This window comes from Mus musculus, chromosome 5 (assembly GCF_000001635.26).
Source record: "Mus musculus strain C57BL/6J chromosome 5, GRCm38.p6 C57BL/6J".
Taxonomy (NCBI): Eukaryota; Metazoa; Chordata; class Mammalia; order Rodentia; family Muridae; genus Mus; species Mus musculus.
The window spans coordinates 43139862-43163294 of record NC_000071.6 but is presented as its reverse complement, the minus strand read 5'-3'; the positions used below and the strand labels follow the sequence as shown (position 1 = coordinate 43163294).

The 23433-nt window shown below is 41.1% G+C and overlaps 1 long non-coding RNA gene across 1 annotated transcript in view; it reads left to right on the top strand.

Moving 5' to 3' along the window:
* Gm7854 (predicted gene 7854) overlaps positions 1-11609 on the top strand; it is an 83669-nt gene extending 72060 nt beyond the window's left edge. The window contains exons 7-8 of the long non-coding RNA NR_028417.2: positions 8453-8547; positions 11155-11609. This is a non-coding gene — a long non-coding RNA (predicted gene 7854). The remainder of the gene's footprint in view (positions 1-8452; positions 8548-11154) is intronic.
* The last annotated feature ends 11824 nt before the right edge of the window (positions 11610-23433 follow it).

The following is a 23433-nucleotide window of genomic DNA, read 5'->3' as shown; positions in this document are numbered from 1 at the left end:
CTTTGCCAAGTCTTATCACTTTTAACATACAAACTGTGTAACATTTCAATCAATAATGGACCGTATATAACGGCAATATGTATTATATTGTCTGGATCACATCATTTAGATCTGGTCAAGTGTCTTCTGGGATGTCTGTGCAATTATGAAATGGCCTTACAACTCCTTTTCAGAATCCAGCCCTGTTCTTACATGTAGCTACCTTTGTTTACAAAGTCAGAGTCTGAGGGATCTGAGGATGCAATGTGTCTTAGCCCTTTTTTATGGTTTATAGACCTCAGAATCATACTGATAACAATACAAGATCCTTTCTATTATAAAAGAGATGATGAATTATATACATGTGCCTGTCTTCTTTTTTTTTAAATCAGATATAATATGTTTAAACCAATGTGTGGTTCTTTTATTTCATGTCATGTTTCCTACAGAGCAGATAAGCCATTACCCTTGGACCTTTTTTCTATGCCTTCTATTTTATCTTGTCATCAGTGATAATTGCTAAGTACCATAAGGGTGTCATCGTAAAATGGGCGGCCACATCACATAACTGCTGACTATAATCTAGGTCTTCTCCCTTTGAGCTGATAAGTCTGATGGTATGAATTTTAGTTAAAATATAGTATTGCTTGTTTGTATATAATTCATGGGCTGATTACTTGCATTTTTGGATACCCAAGTAAGGGACTCTTCCCCAGGGAAGACTAATTCTGCCTTCCTAGCAGCCAGCTTCATGTACGGGGCCTTTTGAGACTCCCCATTTCCACATTAGCCTGTTCCTTGGTGTTGCCATTGTCCTGCTCTTGCCTATGCAGCCATATTGTTCCCTGTCATTTTTAGGAGTCACTGTTTCACGGGAGAGTGCCTATCTGATCTTTTGGTTCTTACAATCTCTTCCGGTTTTGCTCCCTCTTCCTGAATATTCTCTGAGACTTAGGGGTAGAAATTGTGTTGTATATGTATCAAGTAGGGCTAGGTGTCTGTGATCAGTTGATTTCCTCATTATGACAAGTTTTGGTTTACTGGAATAGTTTCTGTGGCAAAGTGAAGCTTCTTTGAGTATGGAAGGGAACTAGACTGAAGATCTGGAGTTGGATTTTATGGGCATAAATAGATAGGCCTAGGTGCCCATGTAACAAGCATGCTCCCAGCATGAATATTTGGCCATTAAAATTAGGTAGCAGTAGTACTATGTCTAATTACTAAGAAAACAAAATACTTAAAAATAAGGACAAAGAACTAGAGAAATGTCTCAGTGGTCCAGACTGCGTACTGCTCTTGGGAGGAGCCAAGTTCAGAAACTCTATCAGGTTTCTTACAGCTTCTTGTCTTTCCAGTTCTATAGGATCTGGGCAGTGGATTCTTGACTCAGTGGGCACCTATGCACATGTAGCACAAAGAAACTCATTCAGGCACAAAAATACACATCAATAAATAAATTGTTTTACAAAGAAAAAAATTTAAAAATCGTTGCCTCTTTTCTCTCTGCTAACGAATTTTAGATATGATATTTGGTGTTATAGAGATAGCATCTTGGGACTTAGGATCAACCATGTTCTCTAGAAGGAAAGAAAGAAATCTAGACGGACCCTAGTACTTTGACTATTAGTAGATCAGCCTTCGAGGATCCATCTATCTGCAAAATCTTCCAACTAGAAAGATTCAGAATGCCATATTGTTATTTTCTTACTATCTGTGTCTATCACTTGAGTCTAAACCTAATGTGCAGAATGCATTATTAAAATTTAAATAAATCCCATCTTTTAGTCCATTTAGTATTGCTCATGTGTACATGTGCTTAGTTAGGGTTAACCACTTGGGGTTGAACAACCTATCACGGTTCTTGTCCTGCAGAAAACTGATTCTACTGTTTGCAAGAGCCATTGATCACCCCTGGCTCTATTTTATTATTGGAAGGTACTTCTGTATTTCTAGGCAACATGAAAATACTACTATATTTTGTTTTAGGTTTTTTTTTTTTTCCCATATTATCTCTTTACTTCTTGCTCCAAAATCAGGCTAATTTTCTTATACTGTCAAAATAGTTATACCTCACCTTTTGTTTAAGTAAGGATTGCATTTTTGTGTGTTGCCGTTTCAATCTTATATATCCCTCTAAGGGCCCATGAGTTAAAGACTTGGTACCTGTCTTAGTGCTTTTGGGAGATGATGAAGTTTGAGGAAGTGGAGCATGGTGGGAGGCGTCTGGACCACTTTCTGGATGGGCATTTGAGAGCAGCAGTTTGGATGCACATTTGCCATCATCATGAGCCACCTTTGCATCTACCAAGAGTCACAGCTTTGGCAGTTCTTCTGCTTCTCTTTCAGATTTCTTGCCTCGTTTGAGAAAAAAAAAATCCTATACATCTCTCAGAACGAAAGTTCACTGGACAGTAACTCTTAAAGATGTCAGGTTGGAAACACACTGTTCTTCTTTCTCATTTGATTTGCCCAAGTATGGACTTCTAACCAGTTCTCTGCATGATTTCCTAGAATCAAGTGCCAGTTAAGTTCATGTAGCTATGAGGAATGAATACTTACACGCGTTTCCTTTTTCCCTTCTCGTGTTCTAAAGTTTTACTCTGATATGCCTTGATGACAGTCTGTGTTAATTTCTTAGAGTCAAATCTAATACATCCCCTATGGGGCTTTCCAGTCCCTGAACTCTAAATTCTGGGAACTTAAAAAAAAAAATTACTTTTTTTTTTTTGCTGTGTTTTCTTTATCTTTTATTTCTAAAATTCTTAATATATTTTTTTTCTATTTTGAAGGAAGCTTTAATTAAATACTGGCCAGGTGGAAGAACTCTGGCCAGGTCCACAGCCAGGTTCTCAGGAAATGGTCGTTCCTTGCAGAAGCTTTAAAAAGCAACCACAAGGCCACTGTATTTCCAATCAAGTCTAATCAGGGGCAACCATATATCCTGACATATTTTCTGTCTACGTATGTTCCAATCATGGGCAAGTGTACAAACTGATATAGTTCCTGCCCACGTATCACCTGCCCACGTGTGATCAAGCACATCTGGTGCAGATGGCTCAAACAAACATAGGACGAACAGGAACTTCTTAACTACAAACAGAGCTCTTAACCGGCAAGGTATATTTTCCCTGTTTTGGTTTCCCATTAACTGGCAAAGTGTATTGTTCTTGTTCCTGTTTTGGTCTCTCACTACCCCAACCCCCTTGAGTTGTACACAGAGTCAAATCCTTGACTATGTTATGGGTACCTGTTTATATTGAGACCTAATAACCATCAGCTTAATGGTACTCAGACAAGAGTCATCATTTAGTTAAGTCATCAATGATGCAAGATCCAACAGCAATTAACAGAAGCAGAAGGGCCAAAGGCCTTGTAATGGGTGGTGTCAGAGTTATTATGTATGAGGAGCCTGGAACTAAGAATGGAGACAAGTCCTTTATTTCATCTCAGGTCCCTTTTGACAATTTATTATTATTATTATTATTATTATTATTATTATTATTATTAGTAGTAGTAGTAGTAGTAGTAGTAGCAGTAGTAGTATAGTCAGATTGTCTCTAATGATTCCTGAGTGGTTTATATAGAAATGACATCTTCCTCTTAAGGCCACACAATACCTCCTTGTTCTGCATAAAGCAGATCGACTGCCCTATCATATTGTTGAACTATTTTAGTAAATTAATATACCTGTTGATAGATCTGGGCCCACTTTCCTGATCTGCCAATGTCAGTATAGGTTGCCATTTTGTCCCCTATGCCAGGGAGTTTCCTTTTGCTCTAACATTTTAACCTGTTGGGGGACAAGGGGCGATGTATTCTTTGTGTAACTACTTCTTGCTGAAACCAGGCCATCACTGTCAGGACCAAGAAGCTGGAATGCTGAAGACCGGGGGGATAGGATTCTTAATATTTACCCCTTTTCTCCTGCACAGAGTCTCTGATTCCTTTTCTACTTTTAGCTCTTTGAACTTTTGTCTCAGTTTCTTTAGTTTGATTGTCCAAACATGTTGAGTTTTTAAACATTTATTCTTCAGCTCTTATAATTTTAATTTTGTTAATTTCTTTCTTGTTTTTTTTTATGTTCCCTTGAAATAGAATTTGTCCTGAATTCAGTAACTTTAATCTTTCAGAGAACTTATTACCATTGCTATTGTTATTTTGTAAGTGCCTGGTGTTTGTGTGGGATTCATATTTTACAGAATGCATACAGAGGTCACAGAACAACTTTGAATTATTGGCTCTTTCCTCCCACTTTTCTGTGGGGTCTTGAGATGGAATTCCCGTTGCCAGATGTGAGAAGTTTCTAAACACCTTTACCTACTGAGATATCTAGTTAGCAGTCACCTTGCCAGCCCTTCTCAGAGAAATTTTAAAGTTCATTTTGCTTCCTATTTGTTCTCTATTTCTTTGTTTCTTTAAAGATAAAATGTGTTGATTTGCTTATTGCAAAGGAGCTATTCTTTATAAAACAGCTGATTCCTTGTGGATATTTATACTGTAGAAAATAAGACAACTTAAAATTTTATTGTCATGGTAACCTTGAACCAGAACTCTTTGAAGGGTGAGTTTCGGTCTTAATTGATTAAGCAAGTAACTATTTCCTTACTCAACTGAATCTCTAACTGTCTAAGAGCTATCTGTTGTTGCTCCAAGTTTATCTTTCTCTGATGGAGTTCCAAAATCCTCTAGTCTCCTGCCTGATCCTCCTGATAGCCTTCTAACAGTTGAATGCCCTCCTTTTGAGCATTTTTAATTTGTATCTTCCTGTATGATGTGCTAGGTCTTCTTGAATTCAGCATCTTCTGATCTAAGAGTTTCTTTTATGACCCTGGAAATGAATGGTAATAGGAGAATACTTCTACAGCTTGGGTTATATACATGGTATGGTAGAATATAACTGCTTCTTGTACAATTAACCTGTTCTTTTATATTTACTTTACTATACCTACACTGCAGTCATATCTAGAACATCTGATTCCTGATTTTTATATAACTAGAGGTAGGCTACAAAATAGGAATAGGACTAGGTTTTGAGTTAATGAGTTAAGAAAGGCTTCATTATATTAATTCTGCTATACATAATAATTTGATCTTTGCCATCCTTTCTTCAGGCCTGAGCATTGGATTCCTACCCTTTCTACACTATCCTGGATCCCTTTTCTCATACATCAATAATGTTATAGATTAAGTCTTCACGTTTGCTATAGTTTAGCTCCATGTATAGCTTCAAGCTTGTTTTCTGTGAGTTCTAAGGTCACTCAAGTTTGAGGCTGGTAAAGTCCATGAATGCAACATGCAGGAATGCAACGGGAATTCATTCTTCAGGGATGAGAAAATGCACTATAGCCTCTGAGCAGTGTCTGGTCCTGGCTCCCCATCATAGATGATGTAACCTTTGTGATAGTCACATTATGGGAGGTCTAAAGCATCAAACCTATTAGATGGACTCCCACCCCAGATCCACACTTTTGCCACAGCCCCCTCACTCATTCCTGTCTGTTTTATTCCTCTTCCAACAGAGGTCATTTCACCCTCTTTACTCCTGGTTGAACCCATGCATACATAAACATACACACATAATATACATCTATGTATATTTCCCCATTTCACTTCTGTTTGAAACAGAAGAACAAAATGTAAATGCAATATGCCACTTTCTTAGAAAATATAAATATAAGTTCATTTAAAAAAATAAGATGGCAATGCAAACAAAGCCAATACTGCATAAAACCCACTTCTTTTTTTAAAAAAGATTTATTTATTTATTATATGTAAGTACACTGTAGCTGCCTTCAGACACCCCAGAAGAGAGCATCAGATCTCATTACAGATGGTTGTGAGCCACCATGTGGTTGCTGGGATTTGAACTCAGGATCTTCGGAAGAGCAGTCAGTGCTCTTAATCGCTGAGCCATCTCTCCAACACCAACCCACTTCTTTTTATTTGGAACAAAATAAGTACCTGCCTCCTCTTGGGTGGATTAACCGCTGTAGCCAGTATGCCTGCATTTCTGTTATCTACAATCTGTCATAAATATTAATTACTTATTGTGAATAAGTGTCAACCCATCAGGAAATCCTAAGGTTTTCCTCAAGTGGGCTCCATTTTTGGTGGTGTTCCAATCATAAATGAGCTTGGATCAACTTGGGTTTTCCTTCTGCCTCAGATGTTTTCACCGAGATTCTGATGCAAAGAGAAAAACATTTGCCTGTCTCTGGGGTTTTTGAGCAATGTTTGGCTGAGAGGCACACCAGAAAAGGGTTAGAAGGTCATTCTCAATGGACTAGGTGAAGTAGAATGGTCTCTTTGCCACATGTGACTCTCCAGTGCTGGGGCACAGCCAGAACCACAGGAGTTTCCCAGAAAGACAGAGTTCACCACACTTGGACTTTCATTTGCTTCTTGAAATGCTGCCTTTCTCCGACAGGACTTGTCACTCATTCGCTGGTCTTTCAGCCTCTAAGCTGCATGCCATTTCTTGCTAATAATCTTGTCCTCTGAACTCATCACTTCATGAGATAAATGTTTACCAGAATTTATCAGTCCATGTTAGGTACAGGGAATACAGCGGAGTTCTGGCCTTGGTGATCTCCCTGTTTCATGCCAACACAGACAAACAGTTCAACCAACCTGGAGATTTAGCAGAGGTGGCAAGCTATGCTTCAACCTCTGGCTGCTTCATCTCATATGCTCAAGGCATGGTTTCCAGTAAGGCCTTAAACGAGATATATGTATAAACATATAAACATATGCATAATATGTGTAGCTAGGCAGGAACCCCAGAAGAGTGATTGGAACACCTATCCACCCACCAAACCTTTCACCCAAAACTTATTCTGTCTACAAGAAATATAGTGATAGTGGATGGAGCAGAGGCTGAGGGACTACTAGGCCCAACTTAAGATCCATCCCATGGGCAAGCACCAGTCCCTGACACTATAAATGATACTCTGCTGTCCTTGAAGACAGGAGTATAGCATGGCTGTCCTCTGAGAGGCTCCACTCAGCAGCTGACTCAAATGAATGCAGAGACCCACAGCCAAACAGTGAGTGGAGCTCGGGTTCTCTTATTGAAGAGTTGGTGGAAGGATTGAGGGCTCCAAAGAGGATAGAAACTCCACTCAAAGACCAACAGAGTCAATTAACCTGGACCCTTGGGGCTTTCAGAGACTGAACCACCAACCAAAGAGTACACAGTCTGAGCATAGATCTCCCTCTCCCACACATATGTAGCAGATGTGCAGGTTGGTCTTCATGTGGGCCCTGAACAACTGGAGCTGTGCCATCCCCAAAACTGTTGCCTGTCTGTGGGATATGTTCTTCTAGCTGGACTGCATTGTCTGGTCTTGGTGGGAGAAGATGCACCTAGCCCTGCAGAGATTTGATGTGCCAAATCAAATTTGGGTGAGGGGATACCCAGGGGTAATATATTGTCTAAAATGTACCTCTGTGTGTGTGTGTGTGTGTGTGTGTGCAAGTTGATAAAGTTGTTGGTCAAGGCTTGAATCTATCTAGGCCTGTCTAACTCTAGAGTTCATGCTCTGTTCCGTCTGTTGCCTCATCAATGTTTTCATGCTGTTTTCTTCATCTTTTGTAGGTATCTCACAGGATAATAGATGCTAACATTTAAGAAGTGCTTCTTCACAGAGATGGAAGAGGGGGAGGAATTGGAGGAGCCAGAGGGGTCAAAAATATCAAGAGAACATGGCCCACCAAATCAACTAAGTAGGGTTCATAGGGACTCACAGAGACTGAAACAGCAAGCATGGAGCATAATGTTTCATGTGAGCTCTTTGGTCCATTTGACAAGTAATGCTCATAGAATTTAGCTTGTTATTAATTAATTTTGTTCATTAATAGTTTTAAAAGCATTAAGTTCTCCCATCTCAAAAGCAAAAATTCAAGTTTGGAGAAATGCTTTACTAGTTAAGAGTAGATTATTGCTCTTATGAAGGACCTGGGTTATATGCTCAGCACCCACAAAAAGGCCTCTAACCATAACTTGAATTCCAGGAGATCCAATACTCTTTTCTGACTTCTATGGGTACCGGGTATACATATAGTGCACATACATACATATAGGCAAAATACACTCATAAACTAAAAGTAAATTATTAAAGGTAACGAGGATTATTGCTGGTATAGCAGATGCCTGTAATCATAGTCCTTGGGAGGTACAAGAAAGAACCACAAGTTCAAGGTATTCTGGTCTACCTCGTGGTCAGTCAGAGTTAAATAGAGAGACCCTATGCAAACAAACAAACAAACAAGAAACTGTTATATGTATAGTGTGGATTTATATACATAATGTTTTAATTTGAGTTGAAAATTATAGCTATATCAATATGAGCTGTATCTACTTGTAATTCCCAGCACAGAAAGCATACTATAATGAATGGCCATTTTTTTTTAAACATTTTCACCTCTAGCTCTATCCATGTCCCATTCTGCTTTTCTTTCTGTAACATTCTAGAGAAGGCTCCTGGAAGGAACTGCTCAGCTGGGGACTACACCTTCTTTTTGTTTTGGTACAGAGAGAGACCAGCTGACTGGTTTTCAGAATGAAAAGTGAGTATACAATATACATAGCCAAGTCATTCTATCATGTTTTTCTTTCTGTGGTGAGAAGCAAAAGGCTCTACTACAAGTTGGCAGCAACATGGTAGCCCTGAACCCCGATGTGGAGTTCTACTAAGAGAGAAAACTCCTACTACATTCACATTAAAGAAAGACACTTTCACTGTGTTAATCCACCACAATATGGGGGCGATTTGTTGGAGAAACTCGTGTTATCTAAACAAGCAGAATAATTGCCAGAATTACTGGAGATGAACAATAGGCAGGGAAATGTTAGAGGATGTCAAATTCAAGTCATTATAAATGTCCAGTTGCAAGTGCTGTATGGATTTGGAGAAGAGAGAGAAATGTCCAGTTAGGTTGCCATCAAGGAGAAGCATTTGCCAAAAGCCCTGAAGGACAGTTTAGGGCAAATATCATATATAGAAGAAGCCAGAGGCAAAGGGGATAATGTCCCATAGAGGGTGGCTTATCTTCTTAAACATACATGTTGAACCTATAATAGGGAGTAGTGAGAGCCAGAGATAGAGAGTACATAGAATCCAAATTGTGGAGGAACTGAAATGAGAAACAAGTTTCTGACTGCATCCCACCAACAGTGGAGAACTGATGTCCTTAGAGAAACAGCAAGGGAGATCAATGTTGCACCTGACCAAGATTTATCAACAAGTGTTACAAAAGGTGGATTCAGAGATGAAGTAACCAGAGACTGAGATGGGAATTAGATTGACTCTATAGTTTAGAGGTAAGGTTGCTAGAACTAGAGCCACAGAACAGCATTTTTGGCTAGAAATGGAAAATAAGTGGTATCAAATATGGACTCTATGTTGTTGATTGATAGGTTTCGAAGGATAGAGAGACCCCAACTACAAAATAGAATCTTGAGTTTGTTAACAGGTTCCTGGGAGGATGATGGTGATGTTAATAGAACTGAGAGTGGCAACATGAGGATGGAGGAGGAGATTGGGGATATGGTTCTCTTTTAGCCAGTGCGTTCGTTCTAAGGATCAACCCATCCATTCCCCAACACTAAGTTTACAAACGCATGACCTCTACACCCATTTATCTTCCTATGTGTGTTCTGGGACGTCTAACTTCATCTCTTCATACTTGCTGGGCAAACACTTTATGACGAAGCTACCACTTCAACCTCACGATCATATTTTAATAAGCTTTTTAATAGTCCCTATTGGTTCAGGCTATTAAGAATCACCATAGACAACACCCCTTTTCCTGGGTCCTCCAGTCAGCTCACTGGAAATTTGGCTGTGCTTTTAAAATGTGTCCTGAGTCCAGCTACTTATCATTGTCCACGAATACTGCTGTGGCCTGATGAATTGCTGTCCAAGTCATGTCTCCTCAGTGTAGCTGTGATAGTCATCTCCATGTTTCCCTTGGGTTGATATTCACACCTTTAGAATCTGCTCATGTGGTTTTGAGTAAATCTGTCTATACATGATAGATATCATGACACTCCTCTGCTAAGCCCTGCTGTGGCTATTCACATAATCTAGTAAGGGTGGTAACCCTCCCTGGCTACAGTGCCTCTGAAGGTCCTTCCCCCGAGGTTTGCCTCTCCCCTGCTCCTCATTCCTTTCTTTTTCTGTGCCTACCTCCTGGGCTTCACTACTGACCATGAATGAAGCAGGCATGGCTCCTGCCTTGTAGTCCTGTCTCTAACTATGTAGTGCCACTCACTATGTAAATTAACCTTTTCCTCCATATGTAAAGGGCCCACCCACCCTCACATCCTCCTTAGTCTCTGCTCATATGAGGCTTTCTCAGTGAGGTCTACTTTGATAAGCATACATTTGGTGTATCCAAAGTCTTCCACCATGCCAACACACACACTTTCTGCTTTCCAGCCACTGGTGACCTTGAGGAGAGAGAGGGCTTTGACTCCCTGCTGCCCTACTGCTTTTGAGAAGTGCCAGACAATTAGTGGCGACTAACAGGCACTGATGAAACTGTCTCCTATTTCAAGGCTACCTTTGTTTTAGCTTTGCTTTCAGTCAGGGTGCTGCTGTCTACCCAACCCCAGGTGCCTTCAGTTCAGGGGCCTCTTCTCCCAACCTCCTGCTGGGTGGGATTGCAGGTGTGCACACCTATCTAGCTCAAGGCTATATTCTTAATTACTAAATTATACAGCCAAAGAAGTGAGAGATAACATAAATGAATGCCCGGAATGCGTGATGCTTCTAGTAGTTTTGGAGTTTGTGGGGGCTGGGCAGTCTCTGCATCACAGGGGTCTGCCTAAAATAGAACAGGTGCATCCTAGAATTAAATTACATCCTGCACTCACCAACGCTAGACCCCTGTTACCACACAAAATGCTTCCCTCCGGTTTTGGCCCATAGTGACCACAATTGCTTCTCTTCGCCAAAAAAAAAAAAAAAAAAAAAAAAAAAAAAAAAAAAAAAAAAGCCCTTTGTCTCTTGGCTGAGGTTCAAATCCCACTGCTTTCAGTGAGACTGGGCAACAAAAAGGAGCTTCAGAGGGAAGGACAACAGTCACTTTCTTCCCCTGACTCTTCCCAGGCTGCTTCGCCTCCTCCATGCCCCCGGTTTTTGAAACCTTTTTGCTTTCTTCGCTTTGCAGGAGTCTAGCTGGCAGCCCAAAGAGGTGACTGAGAACTGGCTGTGTAAGAACAGCAGAGCTTCCTGGGAGAAACAGGCTTCATTTTTCCTGCTTTAAAAAAAAAATATGCGAGAACTCCAATGTTCTGGCAAAATTAAGGAAACCTGCAATCAGTTGCTTGGAAAAAAAAACCCAGCAAACCTGTCTGTAGTAAATTACATATTGGGACAAAGCCCCACTGACTCCCGAGGCTGCCTTCCTCCCTGCACCCCACCCTGCTGCCATCCTTAAGGTAATGTCCTTCAGACTGCACAAGCTGCATTTCAGAGACCTGCAGTCCAAACTTGACACCTAAGAACTGTGTCCCTTTAGGTAAGTCTCATGGCTTTTTGTCTGAGTTTCATGATATTATTTGTAACATGACCTTAAATCTGTTTCTTCATATTGATATGAGAAATAAACACACTTTCATCAGCTTTGTGAGTTTTTTAATTTTATGTTTAAAAATCTCAGCACTATGTAGGTATGTGTACATAGCACTCAGGCACACACATGCACATGTGCACTCACACACACACACACACACACACACACACACACTGCATGTGAAAGCAGATAAGAGCTGAGTAACTGCTGTAGTTAAAACTGACTGTACTGGGAAAGGCAGCAACAAGATAGACAGAGACATAAAATATAGATCTATGAGTGAGGATTTATTAAGGAATCTGGCTCATGTGATTATGTGGAGAAGAACCCTAATAGTCCATTGGAAAGCTAGAGACCAGCTGGTGCTGGTAGCATGGCTTCATGTCAGTCCAAAGACCTCTGACCCAGGGGAGCTAGTGCTGCTGCTGTCGGTGGCCAAAGGCCTTACGACCCAGAGACCTCAAGTACTGGAGTCCAGAGGCTAGAGAGCCTGGAGAGCTGATGTCCAAAGACCAGAAGAATGTGGGGGAGACAGAGACAGGCAGGCACACACACACGTAGACATAGGGAGAGACAGAAAGAGAATATGAGGAGAGAGAGGCAGAGAGAGAATGAGAGAGAGAGAGAGAGAGAGAGAGAGAGAGAGAGAGAGAGAGAGAGAGAGATTGAATGACTATGAGAAGAAGAGGAATCCATTCACCCCTAGCCATCTGCATAGTGCACAGGTACCCACTGACACCAAAGGCAGATCCCTGCCCTCCTATTTCTCCCGACTCTCATCCCAATCCTGTCTACAAACATTTCCACAAATGCCCCAGAAGTAGTTTTCACTAGCAGGCTAGCTAGCTCTCAATTCAGGCAAGTTGACAGCTACAACTCCCTACCATACAAACAATGGCAGGCCCTGGTTCTGTTGCTGCACTGTGGATGTGTAGGATTTTACCACCAGGGGAAGTTGGGTGAAGACTGCCCAGGTCCTCTGCCTTGTTGGCAGTATGTCCTCTGTCTGGTTAGTTCAAATACGCATTAGAGAAGTGTGTCTGATGGTTCCTTCCTCCTATACCTTCTAAGTACTTCTCCTGGGAAGTGTAATCCTTAACCATTGGATCTGTTTCTCTTAAGGCTTTGTTGCTTCTTTAGGGCAGTTACCCTCTGTCCAAGAGTGCTTCTTGGGCTCAGTGCTGAGCCGGTGTTTACAAATGTTTATTGATTCTTTCTGCTGAAAATATCAAAACAAGCAGATTTCTTTTCTAAGACATGCTAGGACCATCTGTGAAGTTTTGCAACAAAATTCACATTTTAAAAATTCTACTTTATGCTAGAGATTTCCATATACAATTCTCTTGGTGAAGCCTCATACTGATTTTATGAGGGACAAACCAAATTTTCCCACTTTCGGTATGAGAAGCATAAGCAATGGAAAGCTTGATCTATATACTCAAGACATGTAGGTCATAAATAGTTGGAATTTAAGCTAGGATTTAGACAATTTATTAATTATCAATTCCTGTTTGCCAGGAACTGTTCTCAGAGCTTGCCAGTGGTGAAATAAATACGGGTGATTAAAAAATAATAAAGCCTACGTCACCACCAAAATAATAATAAATAATAAAGTAGCAAATGTGATGTGTGAAGCAGAATTCACAGGGAATACTGAATTTGTCCAGTGTTCAAAGAAGGAGTAGAGAAATAGGATCTTTGAAAAGAGAATACTCCATGAACAGGGCCACTGGGGGGGAGGGGTCCCATAGCAGACATACACCTGGTAAATGTAAGTAGATGGCCCAAGCTGGAACAGTAAGCGCATGTAGCAGGCCAGTTCCCAGAGTCCCAGAGAGGACACTGCAAGACCCCTGTGATGAATCTGGCTTCCCCCTGAGTGATTCCAGAACACAGCAGTAGTATTTGGAGCAGATGGATTCCGTGAGCTGACTCACGCTGCCATTGGTTCTCTGGCTGCTTAGAGAAGACAAAGCTGAAGGCTGAAGTGGGAGGGAGGAGGGGGGGAGAGGGGGGCATGTTTAAAGGTCAAAACCAGGCAGATCGGGTGAGAGTCAGCAGCAGTATTCCAGGAAGAGGCTGGCTGCCTAGACCCTGGAGTGGTAGCAGGAGAGCTGGCTATTCTGTGAGGTCTCATCTGCATCTACCTGTCACTGATGATCATACCTACTTTGAGGGTTATAGAATCTCTGATATTTGGTTTCTCATGTGCAATGGCCTTTTCTTTCTCCCCTCTGCCCAGCTGGTTCATAATCTAATGCTCTCTCCAGATGCTTTGCATATCCACTCCATGTTTCTCTGCAAACTTCCTACCTCCTGCTCCTTCTATGGTCTTCTTTGTGTTCAAACCTTAGTGATCCTGCAGCTCTCTCTTGCCTGCCTTTCCAGGCTAGTGTTGTGATAGTCCTAGATACATCTTTCTCCTAATATATTTTAGGGTATATGACCAAGGGTCCAAGTGTACTAGCTACTGTATGAGTTTGGAATGGAATGAGTCTCCCTCCTATCCACTGCAAAGACAAAAGGGTGATAAAATGACACCCAGTGTCCTTGTCTACTAACAGATCAGAACTCATGATTGTGTCAAGGCTTTGCCATGTTGTTCAGCAAAACTTCACAGAAGAATTTGTGTTACAACCAGAGAAGGCGACAGAGAACAAGATGGTAAGGAAGTATGCCCCAGGATATTGTGGAATCCTTGTGCAGGTACTAGCATTTCTGTTTCACAGATGAAGAAAACGACTATCAACAGACTGCCCTGCCTGTCTCCTACCTAAGCTCCCAAGGTGAAGAATGTTTGACCTCTGGAGAAGACAACAGATTCTTTGTTTTAAAACAACAAATATAAAACAATAAAAAGAAACCTGTTTCGTTTCGTTTTGTTTTGCTTTTTTTCAGGCCTAGACACGAGTGTGTCAATGAGTCAAACAGCAATGTCTCCAGAGGATTGGTCGGTGCCAGGCTGTAAGATGGATGCATCCCAGATGGGCTTTCCCACAGCCGATGCTGGGAGCTTCCCCTTGGCCCACATAGCGAAGGGGTGTGGGAAAGCTTTCCCAGACATGCGAGTACAGCTAAGCACGTGACTTGGGGCTGGGAAGAGATTTACAGCAAGCAACCTGGCAATGGAATGGCCCAGTCCAGCCAGGAATGGCATGCTAGAACAAAATCCCGCATCCTGGGATGAAGCAGCCAGTTTGCTTTGAATGTGTTTAGAGAGTCTTTGTGCTCCTAAGGAAGTGCAGGATGCGTGAGCTGCTGGCTTAGAACTGGGTGCAAGACTGCACTAAACAGGTGCCATATCCCTACCTGCAAGAGTAAAGTAGAAGACTTTACTGGCTGCCTTGCACCCCATTAACACTTTATACACTTCCCATGATCCTACCTTGACAGAATGTATGGTCCCTTGCCAGAATATGGTAAGGGGCCAGAGAAATTGGCTATTTAAAGCTAAGTTCCCCTTTGTATTTATCTACCATAAGAACTTTCTACAAGATCAAATAAGGGAGCCCACATTGACTAATTTATGTACAACTTTGATGAGACTGTAGAGGTGAATTATTTGGGCAAATAGCCATTTAGATATTTCAGTAAACATATAATTGCAAAAATAGAAATAGTATATGCACACACACACACACACACATATATATACACATCTACACATAAATACACACATATGTATATATGCATTATATACATCATATACACATATGCATATACAATGGTCAGCTTATTTGAAATGTAGCAGATGTAATGGACTATGTAATGTTATGGGAGAGTCTTGGCTAATCAGCTGAAGCTCTCAGCAGCAATGAATAAGGTTTTATGTAAGGGGATTCTGCTTTCAGAAAGTGACATAGAAATCCTGCCCGAGTTTCCATCCCTCAGACTGCAGCTACAGTATCAGCTCTTACTTGAATCTCCAGCCTGCCCCTGGCCATAGATTTTGAACTAAACAGCTTCCACACAGATATGAGCCAGTTGCTTAAAATCCATTACGTCCCCCCGCCTCTCCTCTGTGTGTGTGTGTGTATGTATGTATGTATGTATAGATGTGTAAACATATATACATGGATGTTCCCACTTGAACCACTGAGATAGTCTAGAGACTGTGAAAGCTTTCTCTCAGGACTCCTCATATGCACAAATCACCCATGCTGGAATTATACTTGGAGGCAGTGTAAAGCACTGAGTCAGGAAGAAAGATGAGGTTAGAGAATGAGGCCAAACTCTGCACTGACAAGCTGCACCTCTGGAACTGTGGCCCCAGAGGACAATTCAGTCTCATCTCTGTGGCTGGTTCTTCCATGTAGACTCCCAGCTGAGGTGATGGACTGCCTGAGGTGCTGTGTTGTTTTTTGAAATACAGTATCTATGAATTATCCTGTAGAGACAACTAACCCACTATCCAACAGCTCACCCAGCCAGCCAGCCACCTACTCATCTCTCCTCTAATAAACATCTAGGACCCACATCTACCAGCTCCTGTCCTGAGTGATGCCAGGGGAAGGCACTCGGATGCACACACTTGAGGTCTGTGGTCAGGGTAGAATCCTAGCTACAAGAACTGTAAGGGGAAATCCCAAGCCTTTCTTTGGACAGCTTCAGCTTATAATTGTACCTCTTCAGTCTGACCTTTTCCCTGGGGCATATGGTCTGCACTTTTGTGGCTGGCCATGGTTTCCATCCTTAGCTATATGCCGTCTTACTCCATCCTGGATTTCAGGGCCTTGGAATTTAGCACCCTTTGATGATTTATTTTCCTCCTCCCTGTTCATCCCAGAATCCTATCTGTCAGAGAAGACAGACACTTATTCATCTCCCCCGACCCCAGGCTTAGACAATCTAATCATGACTTTATTTCTCCAAGGATTCCTTCTTCAGGAATCCTCAACTTCAGTCATCACGAGGTCTGTCTATATCCCGGAAGCTCGCACAGAGTTTTGAGATACAAACATCTTGACAGATACACCTGTAATCCTCAATCCTTACTGTTACCACTATTCCTCACCATGTTCTAGGACCTAGCCACATGCCACCTTGTCTACCAAAACCTGAAGGTTGTAGCACAAACCAAACTTTTTATTTTTGTATTTTCTTTTTTAATATGATTGCCCATCTCCCCTTTGTTAAAGAGATTGAGATTAACATTAACATGCAAATGGAAAACAAAATAGTTTAATAGGTGTCATCAACTTGGTCAGCTGCCAGTCTGCACCAGGGACTAGGTCAGGATTAGGACATACTTCCTGGTAGAAAGGTGTGTAACATGGGTGCTGAGTGTTTACGAGAGGTCAGCAGGTGCTGTGGGGTGGGGAAGAATCTTTCAGACACAGGGAATATCAAATATTGTGTAGGACATTTAATTGTACAAAAATCAGGGCAATGGTCCAGCATGCTGAATATGATGGAGAGAATAGCATAAAAAGGTCAGAAGGTTAAGCTAGACCTGTTTCTCATCCTGTAGTATTTCCAGTCCCTACAAACAAGTACCCAGATGGCCACCTCTTCCTCAAAGAACAGGGACTTCCTTTCTGTTTGAAACCTTTAGGTTCCCAGGCAGGTGGGTCATGTATGCTGGAAATGCTCCAAACTACTTCCCCTTTTGACTGGCCTCAAATAATAAGCCAGCTCCTGGAAATTTGCATTGCAAAATCTGACAGATAGTCATCCTTCCCGCTCTGCAAACACGTACACGGGAGGATCTGACGACCAACGCCGGTAGTGTGCTTCATGGTGGTTGCCCCTTCTGGCCTCTGTTTTCTCTGTCCACTTTTCCTCTATTTTACTAGTTTTAAATTACTTTTTAAGAAATTATATTTGACTCGTGTTTGAAAAAGTTCTGTAGATAAGCGATCCTGGGTTTGATTTCTAGTACTCCCCATGAGACAGTCCTCTGCAAGTGAGAGTAATGTTTGTGGTAGAGGCTATAATAGGACATTGTAATGCCATATACCGAGGTCTCATGCACCAGGTGATTTGTCCTGCTTTTGACTAGGAGTGTTATCTTTTATCAACCTAAATCATTTGGCTTTTTGTATGTTTTTTAATTTGGAAAAGGAAAGAAAACTCAGCAATATTGTTTGTGATGTTGCTGCAGAATTCCCTGTTGGCTGAGGGTTCCAGAAAGCTGTGTGTCCAGCATACAATATCCTTTGTTTCTAAGCATCTGCATCCGTCCTCCAAGCAGGCTATCAGTGAGGCAATCATGTCCCACACTCATATGCAGCCTGGGAATTGAAGGACAATTTGGCTCCTTTGTCATTTTCAAAAATCAAATATGCCCAGGGACTGAGTTCCAGCACCAGCTGTTTTTGCTTTATGTTTTATTTAAAATCATTTAATTTTGAATCTCTTATGCTTCCAATGCTTTTTTTCCTCTTATTAGAGCAATTTGTACATATATATAAAGTATCCCCAATTTATACAAAGTGGTCATTCATTAATTATTAGTGAATATTATTGGATTATTTTTAACTTTTCATCTTATTTTTGACAGTGTTTGATATGTTAAAATGACCAGTAATTGTTATAATACTTTTTATTGAAAAATAATAGCAACTATACAATGAATACTATATATCAATTTATCATTTTGTGACAAGCTTTTGTTAGCATGGTTTATATATATTTTATCACCGACTTTACTAAATTCTTATGAAGCAGCTATGGAACCTAATATCTCTTTAGAGATAGTCAGAGGGGACTCATTAAGTAAGTGACATGCCCAAGGGTTTATGACCAATGAACTTCTAAGCTCAAATTTTAGCCAGGTATGTTTGACTCCTCATAACAAAGACTTAATGCCATCTGTCTTATGTTACAAGCATAGGTGGTCCCCAACTTTTGATGTTTTGAATGCTGTTAATCAAAAGGGGGTCAGGTTGTGTCAATGAGGTAGGAAATTCTGTTCATTGAATTTTCCTGTTAAAATGAGGATTACCTGGTGTGACTAACTAAAGCCTTAACTGCCTATTCTCAATATTAGATAGACAGATGGTCCTCTTTTATGAGAGCTCAGTTTTATGATGGTGAAAAACTGGTACACATCCAGTCGAACCCGTATGGTGAATCACCCATCTTGATAATCCCCAGGCTTGCACTGTGCAACAACTCTTCTCTACTTTCAGCATAACATTCAGTAATTTGCATGAGATATTCACAATGCGTTTCTATTTAAAAGAGAGTCTTTTGTGTTAGCCGATTTTTTGAAGATTGTTCTAAGTATTCTGGTTGTGATTAAAAAAGACCAACCTTAGCTCTGATATTGGGAAGATTAAGGGTAGTTAATGAATTTTTATGTGTGTAGTACTAATTTCTGGCATCCCAGTCACCTGTTCCTCACTCATCTATATCTATAAGCCCTGAAATATATTTTTTAATTGCATTTTGAACTTAGGATGCATTTATATAAGCATAAACCCTTCATCCATTGGGGAGCAACTAACTGTTTTTGTATATAAACTTACTAGCTGTAAGCTGTTTCTGTCTGTCTGTCTGTCTTTCTGTGTGTGTGTGTGTGTGTGTGTGTGTGTGTGTTTTACTCATTTCTTCCATCTCTAAGGCTTTTTGCTCCATCTGCTGATTGACTTTCTGTCGTTTGTGGAATGTGATCTGGAAGCAAGTGCCATTGCATCTCCTCTGTTAAATGAACTTGAGAGCTCTTAGGCCATCTGTGGGCTGAGCACCAGATACTGGTACCAGATGACTTGGGTGTCTTGCTCTCTTTACTGACCGCATTTCCTTGGGAAAGTATTCTCCGAGCTTCTCTGAGTCTGTTTCCCCCTCTCAGCTAGTTGATTCTAAAGGGTTGGAGGCCTACTTGTCTGCAAAGGTGACTATGGGGATTGAAGTTAGGTAGGAGGCAGGTGTTACCAGCAGGTTATAGGACAGGTACTTCCCAAAGAACTGCTGTGTTCTCTAGGCTCCAGGTCCTCTTGGTCACTATTTCCTTTCCAAAAAAGGTAATAAAATAGGAACCACTGGGGAGTCAGCCTCAGGTAAACAAAAGCGGGAATGATCTTCAGGAGCAGCAAGGCCCCCACAACCTTCGTGGGAGGATTGGGGAAGGGGCATGTTTTTGGTGAAATACACCAGGACACCATCATCATATCTCTACCACTGCCTCTGCTTATTCTGAACCTGCTGTTACTCATTCCCGTTACTATCCCAGCCTCCACTTGTACTATTGCTGCCTCTTACTTTTTGTGTCTCCTCTCTACTAGCTTCTCATGGTTAATTTTGTCTTTATTCTTACCAACTTCCTTCACACTCTCAGAATTACAATGTAGATTGGTGGTGGTGGGGCTGGGAATGTATAATGTTTAACTTCCTCAGACATTTCTGTGGACAGCTTGAAGTCTACAGCCTGTAACAAACCTTCTAATAAATATGTCTGGCTTAACTCTCATCTTACAAATGTTCTTGGCATTCTGATGAACTGAGGTAGGGGGAGAGCAGTGTGAATAAAGTTGAGTATAAATACATACAATCTAGGAAATGGTTGATACACAAGAGAGGTGTAGAAAAAGGTGAAATTGGATTTCAGAGACAGGAAATGTCAAGTCCAGCAGGGAGCCAATAAGGATTTATGGCACAAATAACACAAATTGAATTAAGTCTACAGGGAAGACCAGATTTGGAGGTGTCAAAATAGGGAAGGAGTCCAAAAAAGCAAAGAACAGAAGTGTGAAAGGAAGTTTAGACTGGAGGAATTAAGGAATAGCCACAGAGTTAATGGCGTCTTCATTTTGTTAGAGCAGGCAGGATGTGAACAGTGGATGGCGAGTGACCAAGGGAAGTAGACCTCAAGATAAGACGGTAGGTATAACCACAGTGCTTTTCTTTGGTGAAAATATAAATGGAATATAATTTATAAGGCTTGATCTGTTTCATTACATGGATCTGTTGGATGGAATATTGCAAACTCACCGGAATGAGATTTTGCTAAGTCAATTAAGTGGGTTCTTGACTTTCTCCCTTCTTTCGAAAAGACAATGACACTATTAGTATTGATTTGTGTGCATTGACTACTGTCCCCAAGATGAAACAAATCTCTGATAAGAATAGGGCTGGAAAGACTCTGGATGGATTCCCAATTTCCTTAAGGAATGACCTGGGGCAAGTCATTTTCTTTGTCACTCTTGGTCCAGGCCTCATGTCTATAATCTTGCAGGGTAGCTAGTTATTTGACGGCTGCTTCCCCAGCCTTTCTGAGTCTATAATCACATACACTTGACCTCTTCAGCTTCATTTCCGATGAAATCATTCATTATTTGAGTACTAGCAAAGAGAAAGGCACTCGATGCTGATGGCGTGGATAATCTTCCTTATGAAGAAGCCTCAGCTGAAAGCTGTGCTTAGATTCATGTGTTATATGGAGAAGAATTCTGGCAAATTGAATTTTCTTGTTAAAAGATTAATTAGCATATGACCTAGTTAAACCCTTGCTGTTAGCAACACATGTCAGGTATGTAGAACATTTTTCATGTAAGAAATCTAAGTCCTAAATTATGAAAACAAGATCTAAGCGCCATATGTGTGTAAACCTCTGTGATATTGTCATTAAGTACTGTGGCACTAGTAACAGCTGTCACTCACTGAATATTTAGTGGCAGCCAGATACTCCTGAAAGTTTTACACGTGTTGTTCTTCTTAAGATTTACGAAAACCACAAAAGCTAAGCAGGATATCGCTTGTGTAAGTTAACCCTCCAGAAAAGTTGTGATCTTGAGACCCTGGGAATGTGCACTTAGATAAAAGAGTCTTTGCAAATGTGATTACGTTAAAGATTTTGAGATGGGCAAATTATCCTAGACTACTGAAGTGACCCCAATATCTAGGGAAAATCATCCTTCAAAAAGAATGCACCATGAGCCCAACAGAGAGTGGAGTGGGGCAGCCACAGAGCTGAAATGCACTGAGCCACTGGAAGCTGGGAACACATGGCCTGCTCCAGGGTTTGGAGAGGAGGATGCTCCTCCTATCCTGTCAGTAGAAGACTCGGGCATCTAGAAGTATGACAGCATACATTTTTCATCTATTTTAAACAACCTAGTTTGTGGTATCTTGCTACCACCTCAGAAGCAACTACTACATATTCCTTTACACATATATGAATAAGGGATAGAAGAATTAATTAGCTTGCCTCTGTCAGAATGCAAAACTAGTAGCCCAGACACCCTTAGAATTTCCTTTTAAATTTAGTAGAATACTACACCCTGTATCTGTCTCTGCCTCCAAAGAAATACACAGACAGCTGTAGGTGGGGATATGCATCCTAGCTTATGGTTAACAATCAGGAATAGTGTCCTATAAGAGTTGATACTGTTCTGAGTTTTAATGATAATGCTGCTGCTGCTGATAAAGTATTTTTCTAGAGACTAAAGTGAGGAAAACTTTCTAAGCAGACCCAGCCTCCATGGAGGGGAAAATAAAACAGGGAGCCTTTAGAGAGCTGAAGTTGGTGGCATGGATCTGAACGTTTCGGGAAGGGGAATGGAAGGTGACGCAGGATGCATAGGTGAAAACAAGCTAGTGGTAGACCATCTGTGCCAGAGAAGAGATAATGAATTCTGTGGCCAAGTCTGATCATATATCTCTTAAAGGATTGCTGTGGAAAGCACTATGGGGGCTGGTTAGAGTGGACTGAGACTAGAGGCAGACTCCCTGGAGTCAGAACTGTGATACACATAGCAGAATTAGCCTTGCCTGTGCACAGGGGAAAGCAGCTTTGCAAGACACTTTAGGGAGGTAACCTGAGTGAGATGCAAGGACCAGTGGATATCAAGGGCAAAGGGAAGGAAGGAGGGGGCAGGGGCTGCATTGGAGACTTTCAGCTCAGAGAACCGGGTTGATGGTAATGTCATACGGTTGGTGATGGTATATGCGATCTTATTGTTCTGTATGTTCACACATCTCTATGTTAATCATGGCTTTATGAATTGAGGCTGGTACAGCATGCCACACACTGCGAGAGAAGGAAGCGGGTGACTGATCCACCTCCGTACTGCAGACAGGATATCTATTCACATTTTCTAAGTAAGGCAGCCATGTTAAGATGATTTGATAACTGAATGTCTCGGGATCGATGTCTTATAACCTCTAACCTCAGATTCTAGCTTTCTTCTTGCTGCTTCTGGGACAGACAGACAGGATGCTATCCATCTCTTTGTATCTGACCTTCTACATTTATTAGCCATCTGACCTTTGCAAATTTGCTTAACCATTCTGTACCTTGATTTCAGCAGCTGTCAGAGGGGGACGAAAATTACAGTGTCTGCTCTCATTATCTCAGACAAAAGCCTGAGATAATCTCTCAGAAAAAGCTTAGAAAATATGAGTAATTATTTTTTATGACAAGCCCCAGGTTTTCCCCTGCAATTGTGTTTATTGAACTAGTCCCTGAGTTCATTCAGAAAGTTTCCCTGTGCTTTGCTGATTTTCTCTAACATGTCTATAACATGAGTTCAGTACTAAGTGTAGACTCAAAAGTCTAGTGTTACTTAAATCTGTCTAGCTAGGGAGGGAGAACGGGTTTTGTGTCAGGGAAGAGTAGAGAGAGATGGGCAAGAAGGAAGAGTAAGGAGAGGGGAGATGATAGAAGCATGGGGAAAAGCATTAATGTAACTACTACAACAGAAGCATTAATCTGTGTACCTTATGTGGTTGGATAACATTTCTACCTGCTAGGCTTTCTTGTGTAAGGTTTCATGTAGGCTAGTTTGGACATGAAGGTCTTCTTGATCCTCCTGCCTTAACTTCTGAATGCTTGGATTTTAGATCTAGGTCACCATATCCATGTCAAAGAATAAGTAAGTAAGAAAACAAATAAGCAAATATATAAATAAATATATATTTCTATCTAAATAA